This window comes from the organism of the source record quoted next, unplaced genomic scaffold (genome assembly GCF_019419815.1).
Source record: "Pyrus x bretschneideri cultivar Hongxiangsu unplaced genomic scaffold, Pyrus_bretschneideri_v1 Contig40, whole genome shotgun sequence".
Taxonomy (NCBI): Eukaryota; Viridiplantae; Streptophyta; class Magnoliopsida; order Rosales; family Rosaceae; genus Pyrus; species Pyrus x bretschneideri.
Genome location: NW_025999724.1, coordinates 3,432,755 through 3,442,218, shown reverse-complemented (window position 1 = coordinate 3,442,218; position 9,464 = coordinate 3,432,755). Strand labels below are relative to the sequence as shown.

General features: G+C 38.0%; 1 long non-coding RNA gene across 8 annotated transcripts; it reads left to right on the top strand.

The window, feature by feature from the left end:
• Positions 1-3,075: 3,075 nt before the first annotated feature.
• Positions 3,076-8,616, top strand: LOC103957420. 8 transcript variants are annotated; one of them, XR_007251376.1, is made up of 6 exons: positions 3,076-3,312; positions 3,411-3,463; positions 7,476-7,570; positions 7,681-7,778; positions 7,859-8,055; positions 8,183-8,609. It is a non-coding gene; the product is annotated as an uncharacterized LOC103957420 (long non-coding RNA). The 8 variants fall into 8 exon arrangements; XR_007251372.1 differs by lacking the exons at positions 3,076-3,312; positions 3,411-3,463 and adding exons at positions 5,291-5,992; positions 6,400-6,922 and having other exon boundaries at positions 7,351-7,570; positions 8,183-8,616; XR_007251371.1 differs by lacking the exons at positions 3,076-3,312; positions 3,411-3,463 and adding exons at positions 5,291-5,992; positions 6,392-6,922 and having other exon boundaries at positions 7,351-7,570; positions 8,183-8,616.
• Positions 8,617-9,464: the final 848 nt, after the last annotated feature.

The following is a 9,464-nucleotide window of genomic DNA, read 5'->3' as shown; positions in this document are numbered from 1 at the left end:
TATATATATATATATATATATATATAAGTCATGCTCAGAAATATGCCATGCCAAATGCCTCAAATAAATGCAAGTGCTCAGGAAAATGTCAAAATCAATGCCATGAATCTGTCAGCCGGAGGCACCTAACGTGACCTGTACGGCTGAATCTAGAGCTCAGATCTCCATCTCACTAACTGTACCTGCACACGAGTCGGAACCACCTAGAGTGGTCTGTACAACAGGATTGGGTGTATAAATAGTACGCTCAAGTGCTACGATCACGTGAAGGCTAGGCGACTAATCGCGGGTCACCTACGAGTCGGAACCACCTAAAGTGGTCTGTACAACAGGACTGTGCACCTAACTTGGATCTAAGATGAGCGTGTGGTGCGGGAGGTGAACATCACGTGAAGGACTGTACCCAACTCTAGGCGGGAGCACTAACACCGGGGGTGCAGGTTATGAGCTCTCTATGCATCTCAAACCACTACCGAATATAAGCATAAACCATACTCACCTGGCACTTACCTGTGCGCCCACAGCACCAGCATACATATATATATATATATGCTACTAACAATGGATAAACAAACGGCAAACATAATGCATGGCATAAAAACGTAAAAACGTTTCAATTCATTTTCTGGGAAAAGCATAAGTATATAGGTATATACGGAAAACCAAAAGCCCACTCACTGGTATGTAGAAGGGTCGTAACCCCCTTGCCTCGAGTGACCGCGCTCGTCCTCGGGATAGGTCTCACCTATATGCGAAACAACTATAAAAACGTCAATTTTTAAAACACATAACCAACATCACGAAATAACTTCTCATACAATGCTTAAATGGGATGTATAAATACACCAACGTGATCTACTCAACCTCAGGAACATCCCCATATTTTTAGAAAAATTTTCCACCGCCGCACGCACCCCCACGCCCCAGCCAAGGCATGACCACAAGTGCCGCCCACGCGCAGGTACGTGTCTGGCACACTGACGGCGTCAGTTAACGCCGTCAAGAATATTCCATTAAATCTGACGGATTCCATTAACGCCGTTAGGAATATTCCGTCCAAACTGACGGAATATTCCGTCATCTTCTCCGGCGAAGCTCCGGCGCTATCATTGGTGCCGGAAAATCGGGAAAACTTTAAAACCTTGTATCTCACTCATTTTTTAACCAAATTTCACAAAATTGGTACCAAAATGAAGCTTACAACAAGAGGAACAAATCTATACCACTTTCAAGCACTAAAACACACAGAATCTCGCCGGGAAAACACCACCAACTCCGGCCAACCTTGTAACTCACGATCCCGACGTCCAAAACCTTCAAACGAACCACCCCGAGCCTCTTAAGGACCTCACCAAGCTTCCTACAAGCTTGAAATTCCCAAAAACACAAGAATTAACGTGTGCATGAACAATGACCAAACCGGGGTATCCCGAGTTCGACGTGAAAACGAAGGTATCCTTACCTGAAATGGGTATGGTTGAACTCCTACGGACCTCACGAGCACGAATATGTAATTTGTTTCCTCGATCTATGAAGGTTTGGATGGTTTTGATTGTGTTTGTACATGTGGGGATAGAAATGGGAGAGAGAGAGGGAAAGGGACAGGGTACGGGACAGGGTACGGGGTGAGGGGATGTGGGAAGGTGTGTGTGGTCCAGAACCATCCAAACAAAACCCAAAACAACCACACAACGAAACCAACATGCTAGGGGCAAAATCGTCATTTCATCCCTACGGTTCAAAAATCTGGAACGGGTTGTCACACATTGACTAAGCATTCCCGTGATCCAAAATCTTGCTTGAATCTAATATTTTATGGAAACCTCTGTGCTCTTTAATTGTGTTGCAGTGCCGTCTTAAAGAAGACGACCGCGCAAGGAAAAAGGGTTTTTTTATTTTTCATAAAGACTTGGCCTAAAACGACGTCCGTTTTGGCCAAGTCTAATTTTTTATTTTTATAATAACTGCACTTCATTCTTCTTCCCTACCGATATTCTCTGCTATATTCACCACCCAATACCCCATTTTCTCTATATACTTCACCACCCACTACCCGGTTCTCTCTGGTATATTTCATCACCCAATACCCGATTCTCTCTGCTATATTCCACCCCATCCCCAGTTCCACAATTCCCCAGTTCCTCAAACCCTAAATTCTCAATCCCAATCCTATATTTCAATTTTTCTCCAATCGCATACCTCAATTTGTGTCAAAATTCTCTAGAGCACCACAATTTGTTTCAAAATTCAAGTTTTTTAGTATTCTAGTCTCAATTTGATCTTGATTGCTTGTTTGATTGTTGATTAATTGTTTTACAGAGTATTATCCATGGAACACCTCGCCTACGCATCCGCCTTTAATACATTGACCAATACGCAAAACCTAGGTAAAGATTTTGATATCTTGTATAGCTTTATATTCTATATTTAACTTTCTAAATACTTTTATAGAGAAACTAATAAAAATGGTTTCAAATATTTGCATTTTAATAAAAAAACCATCTACTAACTTTTATTTAATAATAAGGACAAAATAATTATTAAAAAAACATAAAAAACCACATGAGCTGGCGCATACCCCACCCCACACCACACCCCTTTAAGTTTCGTAAACAGTGTAGCAAGTTTCATAAACAGTGTCGTACGTTTTCATAAACAGTGTAGTAAGTTTCATAAACAATGTCGTAAGGTTTCATAACAGTGTCATAAGTTTCATAAACAGTATAGTACCGTTAAGTTTTATAAACAGTGTAAAAGTTTCATAAACAATTTGTATGCAGACATGCGGGTCCGCGCGTCAGAATTTTTTTTTTTAAATTTTTTTAATATTAAAATTATCTCATTTTTTTATTAAAATTTAAGTTCTTTTGTCATTTTTATTAAAATTTAAGAATTTTTCATTAAAATTTAAGTCTTTTTCATTAAATAAAGTTATGACATAGTTTTTTATTAAAATAAACTTACTGTTATGCAAATTAGTTGGTTGTGCAAAAATTTTATATGTATGTGGATACAAAAGTGTATCCATGCAGTAGACCTAAATCAAACTAGCTAGCTTCTTTACGTTACTTACCAAACTATTTGCATACGTCTACTCTGTGTGTTATACATCAATTCGATAAATCCCTTAAATGCATGTCCAGCGGAAAGTTTGTTGGGGTGTGGAAGGCCGAGGGGGCGCAGGCCGATTTCGATGCCTACGAGGGGGATTTCAGAGATTTGCAGAGAGATGAGAGATGAGACAACGGGTGTCCGTTGCAGAGAGAGATGGGTAGCTTTACGTACTGCCTTTCTGAGTGGGTTCGAGTGTCTGTATGTTTCCTGCCACAGAGCTACAACAATTAAAACTGCACTCTTTTACTGTCTTTCTGAGTAATATCTTCTTGACGACTTTTCTTTCCATTTTGTAGAATGTATTTTGGGATTATACTGCCATGAAGGTGTTGACACTGGAGTGTATCAGGTTTCACTCTATACTAATGTTTGCTGCTTTATATGTGTCAGTTAAAGAAAGCTTTTATTTTTTATTTGTTCGAAATTACATGTTTTGTTAGTGGCTGGTTTGCAAACCATTTATATTCAAAATTTGCAAAGCAGTATTTGCTTGCAATTTGATGTTTCATGGATACCATCATAGCTATCATAATATATGATGTTGATACGTTGTTAAGTTGCTAAGGAAGGCTTTGAAATCAATTTTTTTTATCATACTTTAGACTATTGATTAATTGATACAGAGTGAAGTTTTGATGTTTTAAACACAAGGCTGGTCTCCCTCTTGGTTCTTTTAGTTTCTTTGATTTGGGTTTTAATTGTTATATGCTCTGTTTTTTTGCTGACAAAGCGTTTAGAACTCAATTAAGTGGAAATTTACTTTGATTTAATGACATTTAGGTGTTCGGTGTTTAGCACATGACTATTAGGTGTACAATCATTGTGCACATGATCTTTTATATATGTTTTATGTTGGGTTTTTTCAGCCCATGATTAGTTGTCCAAGTCTATTGGGAATTATAGACTTGGAAGATTTAGTGGTTTTCCCAATTGGAGTGGTTTTCCCAATTGGAGTTGTTTCTCAACTGGAGAATGATTCATAACTAGATCTCAATTAGGATTAGTAATCCTTATTGAAGAAGACCTTTATTATGTCTACATAAGGGGGCTATTGTACTAGTTTTGAATTGGAGCAAAACAATAAATTGTATACCACTCAAGGAGTCAGAGCGAGAGTATATTGTACATGCAAAGTGTGTGCGAGAGAAAAGAAAAGAGATAAAAAGTGTATTTCTTGTTCTTGTTCTTTTAGGTTTATCGTCAAGTTCTTAATTCTAGAGACTTGGCAAGATTATTGGTTGTCCTCATTATTGATATAGTGAAAGACTGTTGTTGCTGTCCTGTGGATGCAGGCACATATAGCCGAACCACGTTAATTCTTGGTGTTGATTTGTCTTGGTTATTTGTTTTCAATTTCCAGAGCTTGTTCTGTTTTTACCATTCTTAAACGTGATATTTTCAACAAGTGGTATCAGAGCCTGGTCTGGCTGATATCCATTTAGAATGGAGGGTGTGACACGCTTTAACTGGGTTATGTGGAAATCAAGAATGGATTACATGCTTTACTGAAGGTGGTAAGAGCAAGCCAACAAGTATGTCTGATGCTAATTGGACCAATATGAAGATGAGCGGTGTTTTTTGGCAAAGAAGTCTATAATTGCCTTTGCCAATGACGATGGTAATTCTGATCTGGGGGAGCCTAATCAAGAGAAGTCTGATCAAGAGGAGTTTGATCATGAGATGTTCAATTAGACAAAGTCCGTCATGGATACTGCGATCAGGGAGATTTTGGTCATGGGTAGTTCAATCAGGAGGAGCCTAGTTATGAGTAGTTCAATAATGGGGAATCTCGTCATGAGTAGTTCAATCAGGGGGATCTTGGTTATGAGAGGTTCAATCAATAGGAGTTTGATTGTCCTAAGTCTATTAAGAATTATAGACTTGGAAGATTTAGTGGTTTTCCCATTGGAGTGGTTTCTCAATTGGAGAATGATTCATAACTAGATCCCAATCAAGATTAGTAATCCTTATTGAAGAAGACCTTTATTATATCGATTCAAAGGGGCTATTGTACTAGTATTGAATTGGAGCAAAACAATAAATTGTATACCACTCAAGGAGTCAGAATGAGAGAATATCGTAAGGGCAAAGTGTGTGCGAAAGAAAAGAAAAGAGACAAAGAGTATATTTCTTATTCTTTCAGGTTTATCGTCAAGTTCTTAATTCTAAAGATTTGGCAAGATTATTGGTTGTCCTCATTATTGATATAGTAAAAGACTGTTGTTGCTGTCCTGTGGATGCAGGCACATATAGCCGAACCACGTTAATTCTTGGTGTTGATTTGTCTTGGTTATTTGTTTTCGATTTCCAAAGCTTGTTTTGTTTTTAGATTCTTAAATGTGGTATTCTCAGCATTTTAAACATAATATGTCATAAAATTTTCAATCCTGCAGTTATACGCGGTTCGCGATTTCTAGTAAAATACTATAGTGGAAGTCGAGCACCCATGGTCTACACACACATTTGACAAAACTTTTCTAGAGACTTCAGCAAAGGAATTATAATATTAAAAGTGTAAGGATGTAAGAATCAAGTTTCGGTCGATGATCAAGATGGTGCCACTTGTCAGCAGATTAGGTGTTAAAGCTGTTAAGTTTGTTATGTTTGTTAAGAGAGAGGTTACTTGGAGAGTAGGCAATGTAAATTGTATAAAAGGCAAGTCCTTGTTTTTCAGAACACAGTGAAAATATACCAGAAGCATTTCTCATTTCTCCCTCTCTCTCGACTTCTCTCCCTACTTTCTGCAATCTCAGAGCTTCCATTGATGACCTGCAAGCTCAAGGTTCATCATCCTTACGTGGTATCCTTTCCGGTGATGGAGGACTCTCTTCGATCCTGATATCTTTATGCTTCCGCAATCTTCTCTGGTTGTTCTCTGGTATGCGTTCTTCTTTGATCTTTCTAAATTGAGCTGAATCTTGCTTTGCTACCAATCTTGAATCTTGCATATATAATGTTCGATGAAATGTGTCATAAGATTTCTTCTTCCTTGCTCATATCTCTGCACAAATCTCTCCTCTGAAAAGTCAGTTTTCTCTTCGAATTAATCAAGAAAAGTACTCTAAAACCCTAATTTTCTCAATTTCTTCAAGAAATTCCTTCTGCATCTATATTTCTGCTGTGAGAATTCAGACAAAATGATAAAATCTGCTATAATTTTGCTATCGCATGTCGTCCCATTGGAGCTTTGGTTCTAAGCTTCTTTGGCTAAAGGTACTAGTTTCTTTAATTATATACTCTTGACCATCCAGGATTTACGAGAGCTTCACTAATTTAGCCTTTCAGGTTACGTAATATTGAGGTGGAATTTTCCAATTTGCCATTAGGTCTTGGCTTTCCTCTTGGAGCTAATATCCTTTTCATCTGTTTAACTTTTTCGTCCCTGCTTTCTTTAGTCATGATAGAGACACAAATGGCTATCTGGTAAAACTTCGGACTTTTGATCTAGTACTGTTTTTCGACTTGACAAGTTGCATTTCTGAGTTATGTCATTCTAGCTATCTCTTCTCTTTTATACAAACTAGGTTTGGGTAATTTGATACTCAATTTTTCTGTCAATGATTGATTGGGCAACATCTCCCTGTCCAATCTCTACTTAATTGCTCTGGTTTTCGTAACTGGAAACATTTGTGCATGCTTTCTGTGGTTCAGATGGTTTTCGTAACTAGAAACATCAGTCAAATTAAACAGTAGCATTTCACAATGGCATCATCCTTGCAAGAGAGAGTTTACAGAAAAGAACTCATATTTGAAGGACGTAGCTCTCATATTTTTTACGTGGACAATGCATGTGCACTTGTCGCCATTGGTATTTCCTCCTCCATTTCTCCTCCTCCTCCTCCTCCTCCCTCTCTCTCTCTCTCTCTCTCTCTCTCTCTCTCTCTCTCTCTTTATATATATATATATATATATATATAAATCTTGCCTGATTTTGTGTCCGAAAGTATGAGTTGCATGTGATTGTAATATAGTTTGAACATTGACATTTTTACATGTTATATTGCTAACTTCCAGTTTAGTTCTAGGGTTTCTTATAATCAGTTTTGTTGACTATTCAATCAAAAACTAAACTAGGGTGAATGTTTAGCTAGCGATATTGAATATGCATTTTCTGTTCGGTGGGTTGTGCCACTTTATATGCATCTCTCTCAGGTTACTAATTTTTTGTTGCCCGTGGACTATAGAAGTTGAGTTCTCCTGATGTTGTTTCATTTTTTGTTTCTTAATTCGGTGCAGAAACATGAGAGAGCTGGATTTTGTTTCTCCCTGGTTATTTTTGTTCGAAAATTTTCATTCTGTACCCAAAAAAAAGGACTGACTCATTGCTAACTTTTATCCGTTTGTGTTTGGGATTCTTACAGCTAACGTTTTGTCGCTGAAGGGCAAGTTGGTCCATCTTTCAGAACCAAGAGTCATGAACGATCTTCTGTCCCTAGTTGCTGCACAATTGAGGATGGTATGCTTAATCATTTGCTTTGTTGGTGACTTTTTTTTTTCATTTTTTTAGTAAGGTTGTGCTGAAATAATAATATATATATATATATATATGTATATGTTTCACAATAGAATTCTGCTTAGCCGCATCAAGGGCAGAGAATTGATGATGCTATAAAGATACTCCCATAACTTGCAGCACAGATTGATGCCAAACTAAACTACAGAAGGTTGTAATTGTCCTTTAACTTCAGTCTTGACCAACTGTACTCTTTGATTTTCAATTGTCCTAATAAAAATATGGCTGCAGAATACAAGATTTGGGAGATTTCAAGGGACAAGATGTATTCAAGCTCTTAGGGGTCCCTATATACCATACAGATGGGTCAAATTCAAGCTTCTCTAAGACAGGAAAGGAAAAAAAAGGGGACCTCGAGGAACTTTCTGAGTTAGAGAAGGCTATACAACTGTCTTTGGCAGAGGTCACTAGTGTTTCTGCAGAAAAGGGTGAGTATTAATACCATATGATAGTGGGTGAATGATAACTTATGGTTTCTTTGTCTTGTAAACTGGTTATGTTCTAATTTGCTGACTGGTTATTTTCTAATTTGCTAACTGGTTTATGTTCTTGAAGCTCTTTCTAAAGAGGAGAATGGGTTGTGCGTCTTTTATTGGAACGGTTCTTTTGACACCATCTGCCGGAAGATGACTTATAGTTCTTGATTGACATGGAAATATATGTTGCAGTTGACAAGAATCTCGAAGGAGTGACATTGATCAGAGAGTGTTTGGATGGTCCACACATGTTTCGAGTCGTGCTTGATGATTTGATCGAAATTTATGTGAGCAGACAACATTAGATGAAGTCATTAAGTCATATGTTGCAGTCCTTTTGTGCTTATCTGAGATTGAAATGTTAAACCAATATGCTTAGTTCTCATACAATAGAAATCTGAGTTGGGTTTTAATCCTAGTGTGGTTTATTTGAATTGGATTCCCATTGTTCTCATCCCATTGCCGCTTCGTTAACAAGATCTCTCTCTCTCTCAATGTTGTAGCGTTTTTCAAGTGCTTTAATCTCAAGTTTTTACCTAAATTACATAGGATTGGTGCTTTTGTCTGTTACGTAATGTTTATTAGGCCCGAATGCTTAAGCTAGTATTAGGGCTAGTGTCATGAGTTTTTCTAAACAATAATTGTTGTGATTGATCGCACATTTCTTGTTCCCCCTTACCAGAAGGGAGAAGGCTCTTTAACTAGTTGGTGAATCCATACATAGTCTAATATAATATAAGATGATTAGATCACCATCAAGTTAATCTAATAGAGGTTCTAGAAGAAAAAGAGCCTTTCAAAAATTGCAAGATTTCAAAAAATAAATAAGTCACAAACAAGAAGCGAAAACTGGTCTAGTGAAATGGCGTGTTTACTCGTCCTTGGGCCCTTCTGCCTATAGAGGTTCTACTGTTCCAGTCATCCTTCTTTGCCGGGCATGGGGTTGGGGTTGCTTAGGCAACAAAGTAAGAATCTGAGGTGTTAACGCTGGGCAGCTTTTTCCAATACCCCCATTGTAAAAATGTAGCAGAAGCACATATATATCCAAGAGATGGTCCTGAACCAGGTGAAAAGCCCAAGCATACATCCACAGCATGTCTAGAAGAAAACTCGCGCTCGACATTACATTTAAACACGTGATGCCGAGCGGTGTCAAACCCTGACACTCTCAGCTAAAGTTGTCGTCCGAAGTAGCAGGCTTCGCAGGCACTTGCTCAGCAGCCTCCTTCTTCCCCTTGGGAGAGGACAAAAATGATTGTTTAAGGGATGCTACAACACCTACTGACACAGTTGCTCGTTGAGTAATTAACGCGTGACTGTCCCTTTGCCATCCACTAATTTCTAATCCTAAACTCTTTTGT